This window comes from Neofelis nebulosa, chromosome X, assembly GCF_028018385.1.
Source record: "Neofelis nebulosa isolate mNeoNeb1 chromosome X, mNeoNeb1.pri, whole genome shotgun sequence".
Taxonomy (NCBI): Eukaryota; Metazoa; Chordata; class Mammalia; order Carnivora; family Felidae; genus Neofelis; species Neofelis nebulosa.
Window position 1 is genome coordinate 96,733,159 of NC_080800.1, and position 26,293 is coordinate 96,759,451.

At 41.2% G+C, this 26,293-nt stretch overlaps 1 protein-coding gene across 3 annotated transcripts in view; it reads right to left on the reverse strand.

Moving 5' to 3' along the window:
• The window catches only part of KLHL13 (kelch like family member 13), a 201,832-nt gene that overhangs the window by 174,515 nt on the left and 1,024 nt on the right, over positions 1-26,293 (reverse strand). The gene's annotated exons all lie outside the window — the stretch shown is intronic.

A 26,293-nucleotide genomic window follows, 5' to 3' on the forward strand; every position in this document is an offset into this window, starting at 1 on the left:
GAGAAATGCCACCTTACCTAGAGGGGAAAGCGAGTCCCATGACAGATTTTTTCAGCAGTAAATCACGGAGGCCATAAGGAAGGGCACACAAGATTTTTCGAATGTGGAAAGAAAGCAGCCGTCAGCCCAGAATCTGATATCCAGCAAAAATATCCTTCAGGAATGAAGGGGAAATCAATGTATTCTCAGAGGAAGGAAAACTAAGAATTTGTTGCCTGAAGACCTACTCTAAAACAAAGGCTAAAGGAAGTTCCCTAAACTGAAAGGAAATGATAAAATAAGAAATCTTGCAGTATCAGGGAGAAAGAATGAACGCAGTAAGGAAAATACGGGTAAATACAATAGACTTTCCTTCCTTCCTTATCCTCTTGAGTTGTCTAAATTGTGTTCGTGGTGATGGAATAATTCTATATCTTGATGTAGAGGTGGTTACATGATATAGAATGTGATACAATGGTACAAAATTACAAAACACATTGGACCGATGTCAATTTCTAGGCCTTGAAAAAATACTATGGTTACCTCAGGGAAGACAAGGAGGGCACATGACTTCTTTCTGCACTGTCTTTGCGAGTGACTGTGAATCAGTAATGATTTCCAAACAAAGTTTTTTAGAAGTCTAATTATAACTAGGTTATTTCCTAAGTAATACTGAGGCAATTTAAAACAAATCCTATCAATAAGAGTTACAGGCAAAGTCATTGAAAGCTGGTGGTTAATTTTTGGTCAGTTTCTTTAGTTATTGTCCAAGTAGTTGACAACAATAACAAGTGATTTACCTGATAAAAATGTCCCCTATTCTTTGATAACTATTAAACTGCTGATGTTGTCACTTAACTCATTCTTTTGATATTTTTTCTTCTGTGGATGTTTGCTTAAAATAGCTGGAACAAAATTGAAACTAACAGTCAATGTTCCTTTGAAAATCAAATTATACTATTTATATAAAATAATAATAGCTAGCATTCACTGAATCTTACAATATTCTAGGTACTGTGCTAAACACTCGCATGCATTATTTTATTTAATTCCTATCAAATTCCTTGTTTTCTCCATTTGAGATGAGGCAACCATGACTCAACGAAATTAAGTAACTGACTCATTAACACACAAGTAGCAAGTAGCAGACTAATTTGTAGTCAGGCTTAGAGCTGATACTCTTAACCACTACTGTACTATATAAACTTTAAGTTTGTTTTGTTTCGTTTCATTTATTTTGAGAGAGAGTGTGCACATGTGAGCAGGGGAGGGGCAGAGAGAGAGGAAGAGAGAGAATCCCAAACAGGCTCCCCGAGCTGTCAGCGCAGAGCCCGACACGGGGCTCCATGCCACATATTGTGGGATCACGACCTGAGCCGAGATCAAGAGTTGGACACCAACCGGGGCGCCTGGGTGGCTCAGTCGGTTAAGCGGCCGACTTCAGCTCAGGTCACGATCTCGCGGTCCGTGGGTTTGAGCCCCGCGTCGGGCTCTGTGCTGACAGCCCAGAGCCTGGAGCCTGCTTCCGATTCTGTGTCTCCCTCTCTCTCTGCTCCTCCCCCGTTCATGCTCTGTCTCTCTCTGTCTCAAAAATAAATAAAAAACGTTAAAAAAAAATTAAAAAAAAAAAAAAGAGTTGGACACCAACCAACTGAATCACCCAGGCACCCCTAGTATATAAACTCTTAAGTCATCAATGCTTAAGTACTATTTTATGTGATAGATAGACAGCATGTGTGTTGATGTCTATCGAATGATTCCTATTAAATAATACACTGCAAATTATTTTGAGTATTCCAACTAGGATTTCAATCACATTGGAAACTAGAACAAATAAATGTTTCTCAATATATTATAAGTAGGAGATCATGAAAACTGGTTTTATGCTTTAAAGGCACATTCAATAGCACGACCTTCCTACGATGACAATAAGTTTTACAATAATGTATGACGCTGAAACTGGTTGTTAGGATTCTCATGTTTTTATAAAGGCATAAGAAGTTTATGATGGGCTAAATTTACCAGATTTTCTAACAGAGTGGCGGGTAGAGTAGGGAATCACAGAAAAAATGTGGTTTTTCATTGGTTAAAATGTTTTTAATTTTCAAAAGCCAACACAGTTAACTTTAAATCATGTTGACGTACAATAATATCATAGAATAGATACTGACATCTTTAATTGTATAATATCTGAAACAAGTATTGTGGGGGTAAGCTTCCTAAAAATGTTTCACAGATATGCTAGGCTCAAATAAATACAACTTAAATGAACCTTCATTTAACTGGGTATTTCCCTGTAATTCTTAGAAAAAAGGTGAATAATACAAACTATTCTCGGGGTGCCTGGGTGGCTCAGTGAGTTAAACGCCCGACTTTGGCTCAGCTCATGATCTCACGGTTCCTGAGTTCGAGCCCCGTGTTGGGCTCTGTGCTGACAGCTCAGAGCCTAGAGCCTATTTTGGATTCTGTGTCTCCCTCTCTCTCTGCCCCTCCCCCACTCTCACTCTGTCTGTCTCTCTCTCTCAGAAGTAAATAGACATTTAAAAAAATTTTTACATAATAATAATAATACAGACTATTCTCATATGGGACCTTAAATGATTAAGTATTCAATATATGTTTCTGAGGTTACAAACTTAGACATGTTCAAAAGCCTAAGGGAAGCCCATGCACAGGTCCCTTCAAATGCACACATTTATTGCCCTTAAAGAAACACACTCATCCCTGGCCATACAAATGCTCTTCATTTTCAGATCAAGTTTAATTTAGTGCATATCTCTGGTTACTGTTCTCTCCTTGCTTCTGTTTTGTGCCAAAATACGATACTCCATTTTAGCCTTCCAAAGAAAACTTTTTTAAAGAAAATGGCTTCCAAATGCATTGAGAGGGTCCATGCCACTTCCTGTTCACTGACCGCACTGGCAAAACCGCTACCGTGTTCTCGGTTACTGCCGGAATTTGTACAGTTTACTGGCATAATGTGAGAGCTCACACAACTACCTACAGTATGGCAGGACTAATATGTGGCACATTACCGATGTTACAAGCTTGCTGCTCGGGCTTACATTCTCCATTAAGAAAAATGGTGATGTGTTAACTCTCATGGGAATTCATTTAGCATTTATTCAGTTCGTATTTTTTAGTTGGCCTATTAGACAATGTGCCAGTTTCATGACCCATTTAGCCTTCAACTCGGTCCACCTATCAGTCAAAGAAAACACGCAAAACTCGTTGTCACTGTATCACTCACCTAACTTAAGAAGTGCCAGCGGTTTCCCTCTGCAGCACGGTATTCAAGTACCTCCACTTTCTGGTCTATTCCTCTCCTTTCTCTCTTACCACTAAATACCATTCAACTGAACAGATCGCAGCAGTCACCTGTACATCCCCAAATGCACACTTTAATTCATACATTCCCTACACCTGGAATATCCTCTCATATCCAAATCCTTCCCAGCCGTCAAGGCTCACCTCCAAAACTAAGTTTGCGGTTGGGGCACCTGGGTGACTCAATCGGTTTGGCACCTGACACCCGACTTCGGCTCAGGTCATGATTTCACAGTACGCGGCTTCGAGCCCCGCATCGGGCTCTGTGCTGACAGTGCGGAGCCTGCTTGGGATTCTCTCTCTTTCTCTCTCGCTGCCCGCCCCCCCCCCCCCCCCCGCCGCAATAAATAAATAAAAACTTCAAAAAAAAGAACAACTGAGTTTCTGGTTGAACCTACCTTGACTAGTCTGGTCTCTTCTACTCCTTGAGCACTTTTTTCTCAATCATCTTTTTCATCTCTGTACATACATACCATCTGTCCAACGGCATTGCAAGCTCGTTGAACACAGAGGCCCTTGGGCATGTTAACTTCTTCCTCTCCATGATATCTTACACCTTTTTTAAATCAGAAGGGTTGGATTAAATGATACGTAAGTCTCCTCCCTGCTCCAAAATTTTACACATCTATTTCTTACATCTCCTATCACGTGCATATTTTAGTCATCTGATAAATATTTCAAACTGTCTATCTGATTTTACCAGTGCCTCTTATAAACTTACCCAGCCCTGGCCACTGAGAAAGAGTCTAAGTATGGCAATTTCCAAATGGCAAAAGAACTGGCGACTTGATCAAACGGCCACAATTAGTAAGCTAAATATTCATTCACTCGCTTTCTCACTTGACAAACGTCAGTTAAACATCAGGGTCGGGTATCGCACCAGACGACACAGAGGTGACTGGCCTGGCCCTTGCCCTCAGGGAACTCCCAATCCAGTGGGAGACACAGAGAGGGAAAAGCACTCATTGTAAGAAAGATTGCTGAAGAGAAGCACACGCGACACGATAACAATGTATGAAAGAAACACCCAGCAGCAGCTGTGAGGCAGAGGAGGCTCAAGGAAATGTTCCCAGGACGGGGGACAACGAAACCCCTGAAGGGCAAGAGGCAGCCACCATATCAGGAAAAGCAGCAAGTACCAGAGTGTGAGCATAAGAGAACGTGGAAAGTTTGCGGGAGTGCAATTGAGAAGGCGGCTTTAGGAGGGGTGAGAGAGGAACCAGAGGGACAGGCAGGAGCCCAGATCATGATGGGCCTGTCTGGAATGCTGACAAGTTTGGAGTCTAATCCTGAAGCAACTAGGTACTCAATATTAGGAAAATAATACCTGCAGATAAGTCCTACAATTTGACATTAGAAACAGCGTGCAGCAGAGACTGTGCTTGTCCCCCAATATCTAGTCTTCGCTTCCAATGAAGTAATAATAATTTTACTGGGGCACATGGCCGCAGAGTTAAGGGCCACGTTTTCCAGCCTCCCTTATAGCAGCTGTCGCCAACGACTGAGGTCTGGCCAGTGAGACGTGTGCACAACTGATGCTCACAACTGTTCAGTTATATCCTTAAATGGAAGGAGTATCCCATCTCCTGCCCTTCTGCCATCTCTTCGGTTACAACAAGAATGGGATAGTGAGTCAGAGAAAGCTAAAATCCCAAGACGAAGATGCTTTCTGAGGACCACAGAACAAGACAGAAGGAGCCTGGGCACCTAATAACCAAGAAGCTGCCATCCACCCTTGAACTGCTAAGATGTGAGAAAGAACACTTGTTCAAGGCACTCTATTTGGGGGCCCCTGTCACAGCAGAGTAACCTCTCCCTCCACGAATATACGGTGGAATTTAAAACTGGATCTGAAGGACTCGAGAGCTGCTCATACTCACCAATAAAACCAGATGGTAAAAAAGGAGCCCTAAAAACAAATACATAATAAACAACCAAACAAGTTCCAGAATTCCCATCTTCCAAGTGTCAGTGAGCATGTATAGGTTATCAGAATGTCATCACATTAACCCAAGGCTACGCAGTAAACATGAATAGAAGGCAAACATGGATTATGAACGCAAATGACTTGCATGATGTGGTCAGGATAGGATAGCAATGGGCTCAGGTTCGTTTACGGTCCTAAAATTATTATTCCATTATTCAGAATCAGTTTTTTTAAATGGACAGAAAAATTTTCATTAACAAAGATAACACAGGAAAGGAAGGAACGAGATCTGCACCTGAATTTACCAATACCCATGCCCCCCAAACTAAGGAAACCGATCTCTAAGGTTCTCAAACTAGGTAAATAAAAGTGAATAAGTATAAATAGGTCTTCAGGAATCTCGGGCTGTCCTCCATGTGCCATTCCTAACACGGCAAGCTATCCACAGGGGCCCAAGAGGCCTTTTGGAGATACCCCACTAAGGCCAAGCCCTCACTACTGACTGCCAGTATCCCACGCTGCCTTCTATGCTTGATATCCACCCCTCTCCATCTCCACCATATTGAAAATTACTCTCATGGGGCGCCTGGGTGGCTCAGTCGGTTAAGCGTCCGACTTCGGCTCAGGTCACGATCTCGCGACCTGTGAGTTCGAGCCCTGCGTCAGGCCCTGTGCTGACAGCTCGGAGCGTGGAGCCTGTTTCAGATTCTGTGTCTCCCTCTCTCTGACCCTCCCCTGTTCATGCTCTGTCTCTCTCTGTCTCAAAAATCAATAAACGTTAAAAAAAAAAAAAAAAAGAAAAAGAAAAAGAAAATTACTCTCATGGCCAGGCACTTAGTATCTTTCAATAATTACATAACAAGGAAACTATTCCATGTTAATGAGGAAAGTATAGAGAAGACTTTAATGAGGAAAGTATAGAGAAGACAGCACCAAGGCTTTCTGTAAACCCATTTTAATCTGCTACAGCAACAGTACATAACCTTCATTTGGATGGATTTTTTTAAAGGGGTTCTGTTAACTAAAACCCCAAACCCAAACCTGCCAACAAAAATCTTAAGAAGCCACAGGTCTAACCAAATAGTGGGAATGTCAGACAAATTCTACGACTTCAGTACCCATGGAAGTAACATTTTTAAAACAGGCAGGGCCACGAGGTGCCTGTCACATCACATCATGTCACGGAAATTACCTATTCCTATACAAGTCCCTTGGGCAGCCTGCGTTTCCACTAAGCGTGCTTCTCCAGTTGAAAATTAAATGATGATGGTCACAACTGTGATCGGATCATCTCCACTGAGTTACTGGGAAGGGATACAGGGAACAACCGAGAAAGTACTTTGGGCACACAGGAATCAAACAAGGGTTTAAAACTTAAGGGCAGCACTTCAGCTTGATGGAGCTAGAGGCCAATTTTCCCTTTCCTCCTTCGAGTTATGACTCCAAATACAGAGTGCCAAGAGAGACTCACTCGGCCTTATAAGGCCGTTCCACAGCATTTTAGAAGAACAAAGAAAATGAACAGGATACAGTGACTGCCTCGAGGACCAGAAGTAGGATTCTGCCTTGTTCGCCACGGCATTCCCCAGCGCACGGGTCAGAAGGTGCCCGCTGATTTGTCTTGAATGAATTTATGTGAAATCACTCATTTCCTCTCAGCAGAGAGTGTTGCCCTATAGAGGAAGGCTAATTAAAGCCAAGGAGTCTCCCTCATATGCAGAGAAAGCAGATTCATCTTTACAGCAGGTAGACGGACCTAACCCACATGCAGAGTCACTTAGAGCCATTCTAAGCTATTAAGGAGTCTACACCATGCCTGGCACTAAATTAAGCAGAAAATCAAACGACTGTGAAGTTTATGAGTATATCGTAATGGGTTCATTTTTTAAAATCATTGAATGCTATCTCAAAAGTCATAGAACAGTGAATAGTCACATTACTCTAAATCCTCTTTTCTAAATGGGGGATACTTTCTCGTTCACAATGGCTCTCTTAAACCAGACCAGTTTGGCTTGCCTTAAATCAGCAGATTTCTGACTCCTTTCCATGTAGCCCACTACCATAATGGCTTAATAAAATTAGCGATGGAAAAAGGCAGCATCATAATATAGACACCAAAACTCCTAAATCAAGCAAGGATTCTTTTTTATGTTTTTTCTTTTTTTTTTTTTAACTCCACAGCATCTCATGTTCTCATATCCTAACTCCAGGTGATGTGAACTATTAATCTCCATGATAAAGATGTGCTTCCGCCTAATTCATATAAAGGTACACGGTACTTAGTTTTCTCTTTCCAGTGACAGCACTGACATCTTATCCAATTCTTTTTTGTTAATGTTTATTTATTTATCTTCAGAGAGAGAGAGAGAGAGAGAGCGAGAGCGTGTGAGTGTGCGCACGTGTGGCAGAGGGGCAGGGAGAGAGAGAATTCCAAGCGAGTGCGGGGCTCGATCTCACGACTGTGAGATCATGGCCTGAGCTGAAACCCAGAGTCGAACGCTCATCCGACTGAGCCACCCAGGTGTCCTGTCCTCGTCTAATTCTATCCTACTCACTAGCTGCGAGATCATGACATCATCAGCACGCACGATGGATAGAGAATCCAAGTAAGCAAGTAAAAAATACACTTAGGGAAGATGGCAGAGTAGGAGGATCCTGAGCTCGCCTCCTCCCACAGACGCACTGAGGCTGCCGCTACGTAAAATGCAACATAACGCAGAACACGACCTGAAAACTACAAGAACAGCCCTTCCACCGCCAGGAATATAGGGGAAAAGACACACTGAAAAGAGTAGGGGGGGAAGAGACAGGTTCGGGAAACAAACACCCGGCACGCGACCCAGTAGTGGAAGGAATACCGCAGCACTGGAGGCCCAGCCTGAGGAAAAAGGGGACAAGCCCGAGATTGGGCACCCCACCCCGAGGACCTGCTCCGGGAAGACAAGTCCCCCAAAATGTCTGGTTAGAAAACCAGTGGGGTTTAACTCTCCGGAAGTAGGAGGGCTATAGCAAACTGATACTCCTCTCTCAAAGGGTCACCATAAGGAGCCCCTGGGTGGCTCAGTCGGTTAAGTATCCAACTGCGGCTCAGGTCACGATCTCATGGTTCACGAGTTCGAGCCCCGCATCGGGCTCTGTGCTGACATCTCAGAGCCTGGAGCCTGCTTTGGGTTCTGTGTGTCTCTCGCTCTCTGCCCCACCCCCACTGGTGCTCTGTCTCTGTCTCTCTCTCTCAAAAATAAATAAGTATCTTTTAAAAATGGTTTCGAAAAGAAGGCTTTCAGTGGAATTTCCCCTATAGGACCCAGGAAGTTGGTTTAATTGAAAGGCACTCTCTATCGGCCTTAATACCACCACTCTCCTGGTCTCACTATGCGCCCCAGGCCCCACCCACTCAACCCACCCATCCTGGCAGACACAAACACAGAGCACCTTCTATCCCACCACATCGGTCAAGCAGTCTCAGTTAAGATGGGCATCCCCCTCAAAGGGACACCCACTCCACCACACCCTTCAGTCAGCCCCGGCCAGGACAAGCACACCTCCTAAGGAACTCCTGTCCTGGAAAGCAGGACCAGCCCCGCCCATCAGCAAGCCGGTAGCAGCCACAACCCACAAACAACAGGAGGAAGCAGGGAGTAGTCAAAGGTGGTAAAACTCTATCTACAAAAATTAGTTCAGAGATATACAAAATGAGGGGCGTCTGGGTGGCTCTGTCAGGTAAGCTTCCGACTTTGGCTGAGGTCATGACCTCACAGTTCATGAGTTCAAACCCCGCATCAGGCTCTGTGCTGACAGCTCAGAGCCTGGAACCTGCTTCGGATTTTGTGACTCCCTCTCTCTCTGCCCCTCTCCTGCTCGTGGCTGTCTCTCCCTCTCTCTCTCTCTCTCTCTCTCTCAAAAATAAATAAGCATTAAGAAAGAGAGAGAGATACAAAATGAAAAGATGTAAAATAAGGTGTCATATACATAAAATGTGGACGGGAGGAGGCAAAATCTAGTGCTTTTAGAATGTGTTCGCAGTTAAGTGACCATCAACTTAATACTGACTCTCTTATACGTGGATACGTGCATATATATTTACAACTGTTATATAGAAACCTCATGGTAACCACAAAACAAAAACCTATAATAGACATACAAAAACCCAAATGTAACCCTACAGAAAATCATCAAATCACAAGGGAAGACAGCAAGAGAAGAAAGCAATGAAGAACTACAAAAACAACCATAAAACAAGTAACAAAATGGCAATAAGTATATACCTATCAATAGTTACTTTATTTCTTTTTAATTATTTTAAAGACTTTATCTTTAAGTAACCTTTACACCCAATATGGGGCTTGAACTTAGTAACTTGAGATCAAGAGTCACACGCTCCACCAACTGAGCCAGCCAGGTGCCCCCAATAATTACTTTAAATGTAAGTGGAATAAATGCTATAATCAAAAGACATAGGGCGACTGGATGGATACAAAACCAAGACCCATCTATATGCTGCCTGGAAGACGCACAGTTCAGACTAAAAACACATACAGACTGAGAGCAAACAGATGAAGAAAGATACTCCACACAAATGGAACAAAAAACAAGCTGAGGCACCAATATTTCTGTTAGACAAAATACACTTTCAAACAAGGACTGTAACAAGAGACAAAGGAGGGAATTACATAATGATAAAAGGTTCAATCCAACAAGAAGATATAACAATTGTAAATATATATGCACCCAACATAAGAGCATGAAAACATGCAAAGCAAATATTAACAGACATAAAGGGTAAAATTAACAGTAATACTACAACGGTAGCGGACTTAACACTCTATACTTACATCAATGGATGACAATCCACACAGACAATAAGGGAACAGTGGCAATGAATGACACATGAAACCAGATGGACTTAACAGATATATACAGAACATCCCATCCAAAAACGGAATACAAATTCTTTTCAAATGGACATGGAACATTCTCCAAGATAGATAGATAACATGTTAGCCCACAAAACAAATCTCAATAAATTTTAAAAGACTGAAATCATATACAACATCTTTTCTGACAAGAGTGGTATGAAAGTAAGATATAAATTACGAGAAAAAAAAAACCTGGAAAAAACCCACAACCACGTGGAGGCTAAACAACTAATGGTCAACCAAAAAAATCAAAGAGTTAATCAGAAAATACCTGGAGACAAATGAAAATGGAAATACAATCGTTCAAAAGCTTTGAGATAGAGCAAAAAAAGCTCTAAGAAGAAAGTTTATAATGATACAGGCCTATCTCAAGAAACAAGAAAAATCTCAGATCAACTATCTAACTTTATACCTAAAGGAGCTAGAAGGAGGAAGAAACAAAAGGCCCAAAGTGAATAGAAGGAAGTAAATAATAAAGAGCAGAACAGAAAGAAGTGAGATACAGATTAAAAATACAACAGAAAAAAAGACAGTAAAACTAAGAGCTTGAATGTTGAAAAGATAAGCAAAACTGATTGATAAAAGCATAGCCAGACTCATCAAATAAGAAAGGGGGGAAGGACTCAAATAAGTAAAATCAGAAATGAAAGAGAAGTAACAACCAATACCACAGAAATACAAAGGATTATGAGACTACAACGAAAATTTGCACACCAACAAACTGGGGAGAAACTGGAAGAAATGGATAAAGTCCTAGAAACATAGATCCTCCAAGACTGAATTGGGAAGAAATAGAAAATCTGAATAGATCAATTACTTATAAACAAATTGAATCAATAATAAAAAAAACCCTCCCAACAAATAAAAATCTAGGACCAGATGGCTTCATAGGTGAATTCTACCAAAGAGTTAAAAACTAACAAATACGCATCCTTTTCAAACAATTCCAGAAAACAGAAAAGGAAGGAATGCTTCCAAATTCATTCTATGAGGCCAACACTACCCTGATACCAAAACCAGACAAAGAAGCTACAAAAAATAAAATTACAGAACAATGTCCCTGATAAACATAGATTTAAAAATCCTCAACAAATTTTAACCAATGACCTTAAGCAATACATTAAAAGGATCATTCACCACAAGTAGGATTTATTTCAGGGATGCAAGGATGGTTCAGTATCTACAAATCAATCAATGTGATACACCACATTAACAAAAGATACAAGTCATATGATCATCTCAATAAATGCAGAAAAAAGACATCTGAAAAATCCAACATTCATTCAAGACAAAAACTCAACAATGTGGGTTTATTTATTTAAAAAAAAAAACTCTAATGTTTTATTTTATTGTTGAGAGAGAACGTGCGCTTGGGAAAGGGGCAGAGAGAGGGGGAGACAGAGGATCGGAAGCAAACTCTAACCGAGTCCAATGCAGGGCTCAAACTCAAAAATGGCAAGACCATGACCCAAGGTAAAGTTGGACACCTAACTGACTGAGCCACCCAGGTACCCCAACAATGTGGGTTTAGAGTGAACATATCTCAACATAAGAAAAAGGTCATATATGACAAAGTAGGAGATAAGATCATACTGAATGGTGCAAAGCTCAAAGGTTTTCCTCTAAGATCAGGAAGAAATAGGGAATTCCACTCTTGCCACTTTTATTCAAAGTAGTACTGGAAGTCCCAGTTACAGCAATCAAACAAGAAAAAATAAATAAATAAAAAGTAACCAAAGTGGTAAGAAGGAAGGAAAACTGTCCTACTTGCAAATGACATGATACACTATATAAAAAGAAAACCAAAAAGACTCCACCAAAATCTATTAGACCTTATAAATGAATTCAGTAAAATTGCAGGAGACAAAATTGATACGCAGAAATCTGTTGCATTTCTATAAACTAATAACAAACCAGCAGAAAGAGAAATTAAGAAAACAATCCCATTTACAATTGCATCAAAAACAATATCTAGGAACAAATTTAACCAAGGAGGTGACAGGCCTATACTCTGAAAACTATAAGACACTGGTGGAAAAAAAATGAAGACGACACAAATAAATGGAAAGATACACCATGGTCATGGATTGAAAGAATTAATACTGTTAAAATATCCACATTGCCCAAAGCAATCTACAGATTCAATGCAATCCCTATCAAAATACCACAGGTAATTTTCAAAAAACTCAAACAAATAATCCTAAAATTTGAAAGGAACCACGAAAGACCTAGAATAGCCAAAGCAATCTTACAAAAAAAAGAACAAAGCTGGGGTATGAAAATAAAAAGCTTCTGCAAAACAAAGGAAATAATCAACAAATCTAAAAGGCCCCCTACAGAATGGGAAAAGATATTTGCAAATGACATATCTGATAAAGGGTTAGTATCCAAAATATATAAAGAACTTATAAAATTCACACCCAGGGGCATCTGGGTGGCTCGGTAGGGTGAGTGCCCGACACTTGATTTTAGCTCAGGTCATGATCTCATCGTTCGCGAGATCAAGCCCAACGTCAGGCTCCGTACTGACAGCACAGAGCCTGCTTGGAATTCTCTCTCTCTCTCTCTCTCTCTCTCTCTCTCTCTCTCTCAAAATAAATAAACTTAAAAAAAAAACTCATACCCCAAAAAGGGAATAATAATAATAATCCAATTAAAATTAGGCAGAACACAAGAATAGACATTTTTCCAAAGAAAGCACAAAAAAAGACACAGGAATGATGCAGCAGAATAAAGAGCCCAGGAATAACCCATGCTTATAAGGTCAATTAAGACAAAGGAGGCAAGCATATACAACTGGGAAAACACAGTCTCTTCAATAAATAGTAGTGTTGTGAAAACTGAACAGCTACATGCAAAAGAATGAAACTAGACCCCTTTCTTATGTCATATACAACAATAAACTCAAAATGGACTAAAGACCGCAACGTAAGACCTGAAACCATAAATCTCCTAAAAGAAAACACAGGTAGCAAACTCTGGGACATCAGCTTTAGCGCTGTTTTTCTGTTTTTCCCACTGTTGGTGGGAATGCAAACTGGTACAGCCATGGTGGGAAACAGCAGGGAGCTTCCTCAAACAATTAAAAATAGAAATACCACACAATCCAGTAATTCCACGTCAGGGTACGAAAAAAACCAAAACACTAATTCCAAAAGATGTATGTACCTCTATGTTTATGGTAGTATTGTTTACAATAGCCAAGATACAGAAGCACCCTGAATACCCCTTGATAGACGAACGGGTAAGGATGATGTGGAGTGTGTGTGTGAGTGTGTGTTGAAATATTACTCAGCTATAAAGTCAGCTATCTTGCCATTTGTGACAACATGGATGGACCTAGAGGGTATTATGTTAAGTGAAATAAGTCAGACTAAGAAGGGCAAATACCATACGATTGTATTTATGTGTGGAATCTAAAAAACAAAACAAAACAGAAACAGACTCACAAATAGAACGATCTGGTAGTTGCCAAAGGAGAGGGGTTTGGGGGGATGGGCAAAAGAGGTAAAGGCAATTAAAAGGTACAAACTTCCATTTATCAATAAGCCACAGGGATGTAAAGTACAGCTAAGGGAATACAATCAATGGTATTGTAATAACCTTGTACGGTGACAGGTGGTGAACATTTCTTAATGTACACAATTGGTAAATCACTATGCTGGACACCTGAAACTAATATTATATTGTATGTCAACTGCATTTCAGATATATATATATATATATATATACACTATATTTCATACACACACATATATTCTCACACACACACACACACTTAACATTTACAGCAAATCATTTTGAGTGAATCAAGTCACTTTAACTTCAAATGAAACTACTTTGGCCCCTAAAAAGAAACTCAATCCAAATATATAATAAGCATAAAAAAGTACTGAGGAAGCATAAAATAACATTTCAAAATCATTTTGAAAGAAAAAGTAGGTGAAATCAGAAGTAACAAGAGACCAATCCAAGAGTAGCTCATTTAAAAAGACACCTACTGGGGTGCCTGGGTAGCTTAGTCAGTTAAGCATCTGACTGTGGCTCACGTCATGATCTCACGGCTCGTGAGTTCGAGCCCCGAGTTGGGCTCTGTGCTGACAGCTCAGAGCCTGGAGCCTGCTTCGGATTCTGGGTCTCCCTCTCTCTGCCCCTCCCCAGCTCACGTTCTCTCTCTCTCCCTCAAATATAAATAAACTTAATTTAAAAAATTTAAGACACCTATGTTCTTCAAGACGTCAAATTATGTCCAAAGATTTTTTTTTAAGTTTATTTATTTATTGGGGGGGGGGGGGGGCGGGGCGTAGAATGTGAGCAGGGGAGAGGCAGAGAGAGAGGGGAAAGAAAGAGTCTCAAGCAGGCTCCAGGCTGTCAGCACAGAGCCCGACGCAGGGCTCCATCCCACAAACCGTGAGAAGTTGGCTGCTTAGTCAATTGAGTCACTCGGGCATCCCAAAATTATTTTAATAATAGAAAATAGCCACTCTTTAGCTTGAAAGCTGACACTGACTATAACTTATCGCTGTCATGAAGAACTGGGAACAGCCTGCTTTCTCCTGCACCACACACAGATATCTGGTTTGGTAACTCCCACTGGACAGAAACACCCTTGACTAGAACAATGGGCTACATTTTAGTGAGGCGTGAGTTTAGTGAAACTCTTCATATATTTTTTTTTAATTCCAATTTTTTTCACAATCCCTGTACACAATATCGTGGACTACATTTTATCGGACATTTTCCAAAACACGGCACCCTGGTCCTATATCCCGGCCAAAAAAGAAGTGCTACTTTTATCTCCACCATCTATCCACTACTAACTCATGTCAGGCACAATCTTTGGAAATCTTAAAAAATGCCAGGGTGTACACATAAAATTTCTCAGTATCTCTGGCTCTGGCACACTACAGAAGCAAGTGTAGGTAAGGAGAGAGCCACTCACACAAGTGAGTTTAGCAGTTTTGTTTTTGTTTGTTCGTTTTTTTAATTTATTTTGAGAGAGAGAGAGAGAGAGAGAGAGAGAGAACATGAACGGGGGAGGAGCAGACAGAGAGGGAGAGAGAGAATCCCAAGCAGGGTCCGTGCTGTCACACACACCATGAGATCATGACCTGAGCCAAAATCAAGAATCGGAGGCTCAACCGACTGAGCCACCCAGGCGCCCCTAGCACTTTTGTTCTTAAATACAAGTCTGGCTGTGTTATGGAGTACTAATATCCATATGTTAGTGATAAGTACATAATGGGCAAATCATCATGGAGTCAGCATTCAAAAATCAGATAAATACAGAATCCTGTAAAGACTAGTCAGTGATCACAATGAAATTAAAAGGCGGCGCCCTGCAATAATTTGGAGCTACGCTGCAAAAAAAAAACCCAAAAAACCCCCAAAAAAACAAAAACCAGCAGAAGATCTGAGGGACACTGAGCAGGGATCTCTGAACATTTTGCTAGAAAAACAGTTAGCAACAGGCACACGGCTTCCATTCCCTTCCTGGCTACGTTTGTTTCAAAACACCTATTTCTCTTTTGGGGGTGATGAAAGTGCTCTAAAATGGATTGTGGTAATGGTTGCCCAACCCTGTGAAGATACTAAAAACCACTGAATTGTACCCTTTAGATGGGGGAATTGTAGGGCAGTTGAATTACAGCTCCATAAAGTTGTTACGTACTCTCAAGAACATATTTGTGGAGCCTAATGTTGTACACAAAAAACAGCTGTGATTGGCTGTGGCTATGAAGGAGTCTCAATTTGATTTACCCTTGCAATTTTTTTTCCAGTTCCCAATGAACATGCACACACACGCACACGCACACCTGTGCACACACGTGCAACACACATGCACACAGCTTTGGGCATTAAAACATTCAGAATGCTTTCTTTGCTCTTCAAAAAGATCCACTTCAAAAGTACCTTATTCAAAATATCTCGCCAACTTTAACACCCTCCTCTGATCCTTCCTCTTTATTTCTCCAGCACGTTTTCTAGTGCGCCTGGTTTAGCGGTGAGGCTCTTATATAATGCCCCCCATCAGTCAGAGGTAGAATAAAAAGGAAGTATTATGGTTAAAAAAACGCAGACTCTAAAACTAGGTTGCATAGTTTTTCATGCTAGCTCTTCTACTTCTCAGGTGTGCAACTTTGGGGGAAGTTATCTAACTTCTCTGTGCCTCAGTTTTCTCATCTGTAAAATGGGGATAACGACAGTCCCTGCCTCCATAGCACTGTTGTGTGGTGTGAATGTGTCCACGCATATAAACACTTACAATGGTGCCGTGCCCGTGGCGGGTGCTATAATAACTTAGTAATTACTGCTTCACCATTAGTACCAGTATCGACTCATACCGAGTTGCTTTGTGTTCTCTCTTGCCCCTGCTGGACTGTAGGGTATTTCAGGGCAGTGGATATATTTTCTTCCTCCTAGGAGAATGCTTCACATATAATTACTTAACAATCACTTTTTGCTCGTAAACGTTTAAATAAGACATCTATACGATGCTAAAAATGTGTAAATTCTTTAGTAAATCCCAAACTCACTTTGCCAAATTGTGCAAGAAGCTATACAGGTACCGAATAATGGTTAGAATCTCCACTGCTGAAATCTTGGTTTCCCTCTGTCAAGTGAAAGATGAGAAATGTGCAAGAATCCTTTGGGCTAACAAGTTAGTTAGTTAGTTACTTATTGAGAGAGGGTGCAAGTGAGCGAGGAGCAGAGAGGGAGAGAGAATCCCACAAGGGGCAGAGAAGGAGAGAGAGGGAGGGAGACGGGGAGGGAGAGGGCCTGGAACTCCCGAACCATGAGATCATGACCTGAGCCTAAGTCCGATGCTTAACCAATTGAGCCACCCAGGCGCCCCTCCTTATATTATTATTGGAAAAAGCACTTGGTTAAAAACGAAGGGCCCTACGTTCTGCTCCTGCTTAGCTCCATCTCAGACGATGGGACCTACCTTCGGCAAGTTGTTCAACCTCATTGTGCACACTACTGAAGTAAATAATAATTAACCATGCTTCCAAAGAAGGTTGCTCTCTAAGTAGATGACATTATTCTTAACATCTGAGCTTATTACCTGAGGACAGAAGAAGTCTAATTTTTCTAAAAGTACATTTGAATGTTGTCGTTTCATGTTCAAATATGACGGTGATCGAGATGTCTATCTGTAAATGCAGGTAACACTGCCAATACATAATAGATCCTGTCAGTACGGTGAGCTAGGCTTCTCAAGTGCACGTGAATATACATTATCGTAATAATCATCGTGAAATATATAGTCAATATACAGTGATTTGGACAATGCCTTTCCCGATTCATTCCCTTCTGTACACCTATGGCATTCCACAACCAAGTTGGCCACCCAAGGATCAATGGTCTTGTCATATGTCTGACATGGGAAACGAAGAACATTGGAAGCGGGGGATGCGGGGACACTACCTCACGTGCTTCAACCCAAAAGGTTACGCCAGCCCTCCGACACCGGGAGCTGCTCTCAATAATCTACTTAGACTTATCCATTCATTTATCAAAACTGCCACTGAACTTGTATCATCTCTAAGGTATCATTTGATTTGTCGCTAGAGTAACTACAATAAAAGCTTAAGAAAACCATAACAACTCAAAACCTATAGGAGACATTATTCAAACAGAATTAACCCTCCTCCCAGTGGCTTAACTGTTACAAATATTTCAATATTTTCTTCTGTGACGACTTCAAATCTGGAATAGAGACAAATCAAGAAAATATATGACCTCTTTGATTATGAGCACACCAAAAGTTTTCATGTTTAAAGGACACTGTTTGTTGTATACATTTTCCTGCATCTCCCTTTCCCTTCGAAATGAAGATTAAACTTTTAAATCCTATTAAGGTAACCACTATCATATTTAAATATATACCAGGTCAATCGTATTAAAAAATTGATAGTCTCCTTGCATTCAGCGTGATGCCATCTTTGATTAAGCAATAAACCAAGCATTTACCTTAAGCCTTCTTGTCTGCCAGAAAACTAGTGTTACTTCTAACCAGTCAGTTCACTATTTAATAAGTGATGTATATTCAAAAAATATCACTCCGGCTAGGATTAAGGTAACATAAAGGAAAGACACAGTTTTCCCTTACATTTCCGGTTCATATATAAATGGCAAATGCCACAAGTTTTAACTAGTTAAGCCATTAATCTACTGAAAGAGTCAATAATAAGAATATCTACTAGGAGGGCGCCTGGGTGGCTCAGTCTGTTAAACCGTTAAACCGTTAAACGTCCGACTCTTGGTTTCAGCTCAGGTCACGATCCCAGGGTCGTGGGATCTAGCCCTGCATGGGGCTCTGGGCTGACAACATGGAGCCTGCTTGGGATTCTCTCTCTCCCTCTCTCTCTGCCCCTTCCCTGCTCTCTCTCTCTCACACAAACACAATAAAAAAATAAAACAAAACATAAGTTTTAAAAGATAAAATTAAATTAAAAAAAAAGAACATCTACTCTGTAGCTTGAATTATGCTTAGGACTTTATATGCACTAGCTCATGTAATCCTTAAAACATCAGAGGAGATGTTTACAGAGGAGGCATACATGGCTCAGAGGGAATGAAGGGAGTTGCCCCAAGTCACACTGACAACAAGAGGCAGACTCAGGATTTGAACCCAAGCCTATGATTCCAGGGCCCAAGATCTCAGCCATCAATTTCTACTGCCTTCCCACTGAGATGTATTAAGTAGTAGAACAGAAAACACTGTTGACATGAAGTTCTTGAGAAAAGAATGGCCATTTCTATAAAATGGGACCAAGAAGCCAAACTCTACAACTCTATTATCCCCGTTTACTGAAAAGACTATAAAAGCACTTGACACAGAATATAACGACCATCCCTTAATCATCCCTCTATACCCATGTCCTTAGGAGCTCAGGGCAGTAACACAACAATACAACAATGGCAGCAGGCCCTGTGGGCTGTGACCTGAGCGGCGCAGCAACAATGAAAGTGGGACGGCAATAATCAAAATCAGTGGAAAGATTCGGTGTTCGACTGACTCCCGTTCTGCTCACCGCTTTTCTCCACTTGCCTTTCTCTTCTTCATCTTTCTCATTTGGAGCAAATCAAATCATTTGCTTGGTAACAGGCATTCCTCCAATGCATTGCTCACCCCTTTTCAAAACCATCTAAAACTCGAGAAACCTTCCGTTACCCTCAAAGCACGTGAACCTCGACAACTCTGCCCTACTGTTAAAACACTGCAGTAGCCAGCAATTAACAAAGCAATCTGTATCCTGCATGTGTCGTAAATGAAAGCAGCTTTAAAGTTAGCAGAGGTTAACTTCAATCAGGGACACAGGCAAGCGCTCATAGGATGGTACAAAGCTTTGACCTCATCAATCATGTTGCTTTAAGTTCATGGTCATTGTGTTCTAACAGCCTGTCTTCTGAAGATCGGTCCTTTGGCAGGTCCTTCACTATCAATCTCAGCTATTTCCCACCAATATCAGGAACTCTGTTAGGACTCAACACAGTCGAAGACTTAGACCACTATCAAACATCCAGAGTGTTCCCTTGAAAAAAGTAATGTCTATTACCGTTCCTGAAGGTCATCATGAAAATTGAAGGCTCTGAAAATGTCTGCGCACTTGGCTTAAGGAACTGACTCAGCACCCTGTGGCCTCAGTGCTTTTCAAAGGGTCACCCCCGGGGTTACCACAGCTGACCCTGCACAGGCAGAGGCTTGCTTTGAAGTTGGGTTTTACCTCCAATTTTCATACGAATACTGCATTCTAAAGCACAATACACAGGAATTTGTTCAAATATCATTAAACGTTTTTAATCAGCTACCAGCGAATATTCTCCTGAATCTTTGTGTAAAATCAATTCTTCAAGAACACACAAGCTGTTTTATTTTGTAGCTCCTGGGGCACACTATCATGTCACCGCCCTGCTCACCCAGTATACCCACTGTACTCTAGTTTGAGGAAAAGAGCACTTCACAGACATTCTATTTGCTTCAACTAGTGCAATGCCTAGAATATAACAGGTACTTAAAACATATCTGTCGGATGAATTGGCAGAATGGTTTGAAGAACTAGTTTTCAAATGCAAGAACATTCTCGAAAAATCTTTGGAGGCATAGAATTACTCCCAAGCCCACAAAGGCAAAAGGTCAAGCACAATATATCAATTATGATTTACACATGTTGGTAAGAAAGAACAATAAAAATTACATTTTGCTGGGGCGCCTGGGTGGCTCAGTCGGTTGGGCGGCCGACTTCGGCTCAGGTCATGATCTTGCGGTCCATGAGTTCGAGCCCCGCGTCGGGCTCTGTGCTGACAGCTCAGAGCCTGGAGCCTGTTTCGGATTCTGTGTCTCCCTCTCTCTGCCCCTCCCCTGTTCATGCTCTGTCTCTCTCTGTCTCAAAAATAAATAAACGTTAAAAAAATTTAAAAAAAAAATTACATTTTGCTTAATTTAGTTAGAAAGGAAAGGTTGCTGGGATGTCATATAGGGATAACATTTCAGGGGGCAGAGAGTAGTTAAGGTATTAAAAACCAATTCCATATACTGGACACTAAGATGAGTTTTCAATGGTCTGTTGCGTTTTCCTTTGTACATCTTCAGTATTAATGGTTTCAAACTTACAGAGAAAAAGAAAGAATTGTAAGGCACAACTCTGTTTCCATGTAACCACGCATGGTGCGGGAACTACTAAAAGCCAGGAACCATGCCTCATTTGTTTTGTACCTTTCTCCTGCTGTTAATACTGATTTCCATACACATGAGGAGTTCAATAAATATTTAGCAACTGCAACGTTAGGAGTGTCGAATCATGTTAAATAAGTTCTTAACTCAATCCTTCCCCCCCCCACCCCCGCAAAGAGACTCGCCCTAAAGAAGCATGCTTTGGTTTAAATAACAAAAGAAAAACAAAAAAATAAATACTCCTAATGGTAGTAGATGAGAGAGTATTGAAAGACCCGGTTCTTGGCTCATTTCAATCACATGACCCATATCTGTTTTCCTATGATAAAATGAGGATTGTACAGCCAGCCCTCTACTCATAGCTGCTGCCTGAATAAATCAGCATGTATTTACATGCTAAACGGTATGAGAAAGGTATTGGGAAGGAGACAATTGTATATTTACCTCTCTAATCTCCACCACCAACAGCAACAACTTCTTATGTGCAACGAGCTGATTTAAGCACTTTACTCTAAGGTATACAATCCCTTATCTGAAACCCTTGGTGCCAGATGTGTTTACAAATTCAGAAATACCCAGGCTTTTGGAGCGGCAGTAACCTGCACATACCATACGACGTAATACCCCAGTAGGGTCTGAGGCACTACCCCGTAAACACACGGCTAATTCTGCAGCAAAGCCAAATAAAGATTAACGTTAAGTAGAACACAGACTATAAACACCCTCGTATCAGTCCAAGTCAGACTTTGCCACCACCTGAGTGAGCGTGGCACTCACCAAACCAAACTTTTTGTCAGTTTTCAGAGTTTTTGAAATGTAACTGTTGCGAGCAACAAGTTGTAGACTTGGGTATAAGTCATTTAATCCTTGCAAGCACCCTGAGAGGTACGTTTTGTTACCCTTATCTTACAGATGAGAAATACAAGAGTAACCGACCCGGCCAGTGTCCCACAGCTAGTGAAGTCTCCCAGCCCAAACTGGAACATAAGACAGTCCTGCCCCAGGGCTTGTGCTCGCAACAACTGTACTCCGGGACCTCTCAGAAACTGCTTGAGGATGCTTGACAGACGTGGGAAAAGTAAAACAGTATTAAACGATTTAAGTATCCAAAACACTAACCGGAGACACATCACCAAGCGCCATCGATTTGCTATTCCACGACTATTTCTAGAGGGCGTACCATATGCCAGGTGTTCAGGATACAATGATGAGCAAAGCAGGCCAGGTCTAGCTCACCTTCATGAAGTCGGAGACTCGTGGGGAGACAGCCAGGCATCCAATAAACACAATTGTGTCACACAAGGCAAGTGTGTGATTACCATTCACGTCCAGAGTTGGAGATCGGGTCAGTGGGTTTGGTGTAAAATAGGACACGGGATTTGAACTGTTTCTTGACGCGTGTGGGGATTTGCAATGACAGGGAAGAAAGGAGACGGTTTCTCCAATAGACGGTGGCATGGCAACCATCCAACAAGCGGTCACTGTGTACCTACTCTATGCCAAGAGTAAAGCTAAGCAGAAAAGTTCCAAACTGGAGAAAAATCACTTGAAACCCACAGAGGATTTGTGTACGAGAATAATAAGGACACGTAGGGCAGCAGGCCTGGGTCAGACCGTCCAGAATCCTTGAGTGCGAAGCTAAGGAATAGGAAGTAGACTCTGCAGGAGTTGTTGAAGATTATTTTGCAGGTTACTGCCCCATAGTATTGAGATCTACCCCTATGGACTGTCGATGACCATCTGAATTCTGATTTGGGGCCAACCAGACCTCAAAGCTGGATTGCTTTTGAGCAAGAGCTCAGGGCACAAAATAAATACCAAATCTAAACTTTTTTTTTTTTTTTTTTTTGAGAGAGAGAGAGAAAGGATGCGGGTGTACAGAGCAGGGGCGGAGCAGAGAGAGAAGGAGAGAATCTTAATCCATGCTCAGCGTGGAACCCGACGTGGGGGCTTGATCTCACGACAGTGAGATCCTGACCTGAGCTGAAATGAAGAGTTGGACGCCTAACCAACTGAGCCACCCAGGCACCCCATAAATCTAAATGAATTTAAGCATGAATAGAATAACCCTAATCTCTTAAAGAATGGTGATTTAAAAACTCTGGAGAGGGGCACCTGGCTGGCTCAGTCAGAAGAGCAGGCGACTCTTGATCTCGGGGTTGTGAATTGGAGCCCCATGTTGGGTGTAGAGATTACTTAAATAAATAAATAAATAAAAACTTTTTAAAAAAATCTTAAAAAAAAAAAAAAAGAAAAGAAAACTCTGGAGAAGGCAACAAGTAAAGGAAAATGGCAAACTCCTCTAAAAATCTCAAATGCCATTTCTAAAACCTAAGTATTTTTTCCCGTTCAAATGAAACTTCCAACCTTCCAAAGGAAACATATTTCTATGAGAAAATAAAACCTCGTTCTTTGGAAAACAAATTCTTGGGTTGAACAATGATCTGATTTTTAATAAAGCGGGTGAGAGCTTACCTCCGGGCACAGGTGACAATATGACAGTGGAAAGTAAACTGCTTTTCAACACATTCACCTCCCGGTCCCCTATCCCCTTATCTAAACAGAGTGGAAGAACTGAATTTATATGTATGCTGTATTTATGCAGCATACATATCAAACAAAGCTTTTCATTCTCAGGTCTTAATGGCAACACCTGAGTAGCTAGACAGCCTCTGCAAAACACATTTTTATTTATTCCCACTGAGTAATTTTTTTCCCAGTCAATGACCTCCCACAGAAAAGTAGTTAATAAACACTCTTCAATGGCTTCCCCTTCTTCTGAGCATCAAACCCAAATTCTATCTCAGAATTTCCAGGCCTGGTATTATGATCTGACTCCCTTTAGCCTCTGGAACACCTTTAACAACTCCTCCCACCCCATCTCATTGGGTCCAGCCATCCTGGCTTGCTTTCTGCTCCTCAAACACCCTGAAGTCTATTTTCCTGCCTCAAGGCCTTGGCTTACTCTGGTCTCTGCTCTTCACAAGGTAGGTTTATTCCCTCTTCTCTGAGGTCTCTGTTCAAAGGTCACCTTTGCTGCTAAGAGACCTGTCCTGACCACGCTTGCCAAATAAGCCCTTCCCAATTCTCCATGTCACATTTTGTTACTTATTTCCTTCATTGTTCTTCCTACAATCTGTAAGGATCTTCTTCATTTATTTACTCGTTTATTGTCTATATCCTTGGGTGGACTATAGCTTCTGTGAGACTGCACAAGGGCAAGGATCATGCCTTGTAATAATACTGGCCCTCGGGGCACCTGGGTGGCTCAGTTGGTTAAGTATCTGACTTCATTCAGCTCAGGTCATGATCTCACAGTCCATGGGTTCGAGCCCCACGTCGGGCTCTGTGCTGACAGCTCAGAGCCTGGAGCTTGCTTCGGATTCTGTGTCTCCCTGTCTCTCTGCCCCTCTCCCTGCTTGTGCTCTACCTCTGTCTCTGTCTCTGTCTCAAAAATAAATAAATACACATTTAAAAAATAATAGTAACACAGGGCCTCATGCCCAGTAGAGGGTCTCGGCATATGGAAGGTGTTCAACGAATACTGTAAAATAAATTACTAAATGAATGAACAATATATTTAAAATCTGATTGATATGAATGCCAGTAACTTGGAAAAAAAAGCCTCCCCCCCCCCATTTTGAGATGTTTTCTTTAGGGCTGTTCATTTTTCCATAATCTTTCTAAATTTTCTGAAATCTGATGATGCCTGGCAAATTGTTGAGTTATCTCACAGCAGCAAAAATAGATCCGTTCCAAGCAACGGATTTAAGAAAAAATACTTTGACGAGGTTACAGTAGTTTATTAAACATCAAAATCAAACAATTTGAAAATTGGTTAGTCTCATTTCACTACTGCAAGTCAAATTACATGAGAAGTAATGTAAAATGTAAAGAAAATGAAAAAGGCGGCAATTCCACAGCAAACTACAGTTATGTTTAGTAACATCAGGAACATCCAGTCTGAGAACCTCTGAGTATACCAGGTGGGTTTATCAAATACATAGTGAAAAGATTCACAGCAAAATGTTTAAGACGAACTCATATCCAACTTTCTTTTTTTTCTGGCAAACCTAAGTAGTTCATGTGGGTGGCAATCTTAGCTTAGATTTAGTATTAATAATCACAAAAGGAAAAAAATAACATAATGATACAAACTATTTTCCTTGAAACAGTTTGCAAGTTAGTATGTCTTTCCAGAATGGGTTGCCAAGAAAATTACAGATTTAGGCGATTGGCCCAATTAATATAAATCCTCCTTCCCTACCACATCCCATTTTCTTAAATAAAAGTCAGGAACTTACCAAATGAGAGAAACTACAAATCATCTGCAATCCATCTAGCTAAACTGATAATCAATGGCCTTTACTATTCTTCTAGAAACTGCTTTTGTCAGAACATCAAGTTCAAACTCTGTATAGTCACACCACGCTTTTCAAAGTGTGCTTCTAAATGTGCAGATTTTAAAAGTGGGGGGAAACTGAGGCTCTTATTTATCTATTTTCTAAATACATCATTTGATGTTGCAGCAGAAACTACATTCATGGTCTCACTGGCAAAACGAGTGCTCCCAGGGCAGTGAAATGTAGCCCTTACCTTCTTTAGCAACTCTGTTTCTTCTGAGATCCCCGCCCGTTAATGCAGGTTATGTTATGTCGAGGGCCATACCTGATCACACATCCAGCAAACAATTCTAGATTCTAAGTATAAGGGTATTTATAACAACTTGCAATCAAAGGAGGTAACCTTTGTAAACGTAAAATGATGTCATAACTGCTAGGCTGATTATTTCACTTTTCTGTTCTCAAATGTGAGCACTAGATATAGCCCATTTCCAAAACACAGCCGCAAACATCAGCATGTGCTAATTCACTGTATCTGCCTCCACTCGCAGCTTCTCCATTCAATTTTCTTCGCACACTAATTCCAGCCTGCAAGTGAGTAAAAGCCTCAGTATGGGAGCTGCTGGGGCAACTGCATGGGGGGAAGGCGACATCGCAGAGAAAATACGTGGTACTGTGTGAAATCAACTTAAGTGAACTAATCTCCAGCCCACAGAAAAGGAGTCTCTTTTTTAACCACCTGGTTTGTAAACGCTGCTTCTTGATGGCTTATACAAATAGGAGATGTGCAGTAAGAAACTCTGACTTCTTTAAAAAAAAAAAAAAATTAAAAGCAGGTGCCCCTCCCAACAGAGGCCGTTTTAAACGCCAGATTCCCTCAGTTCCCATCCAATGTGCTTAGTAAACAGCCTACACCAACTTGAAGGACTACCCCAAACCACCAGAATCCTCCCTGAGTACAATAAAAGATGAACATCCCAGTTTGCAGATGGAGAAATGGAAGCAGGCATCAAACGTCCCACCCACTCTCTCTCTTCTCTTTCTCAGGCCTGCTCAGCAGTGGAGGAAGAATCAGATTTAGGGCCATGTGCTAGGATCGCACACAAACATACACACGGAC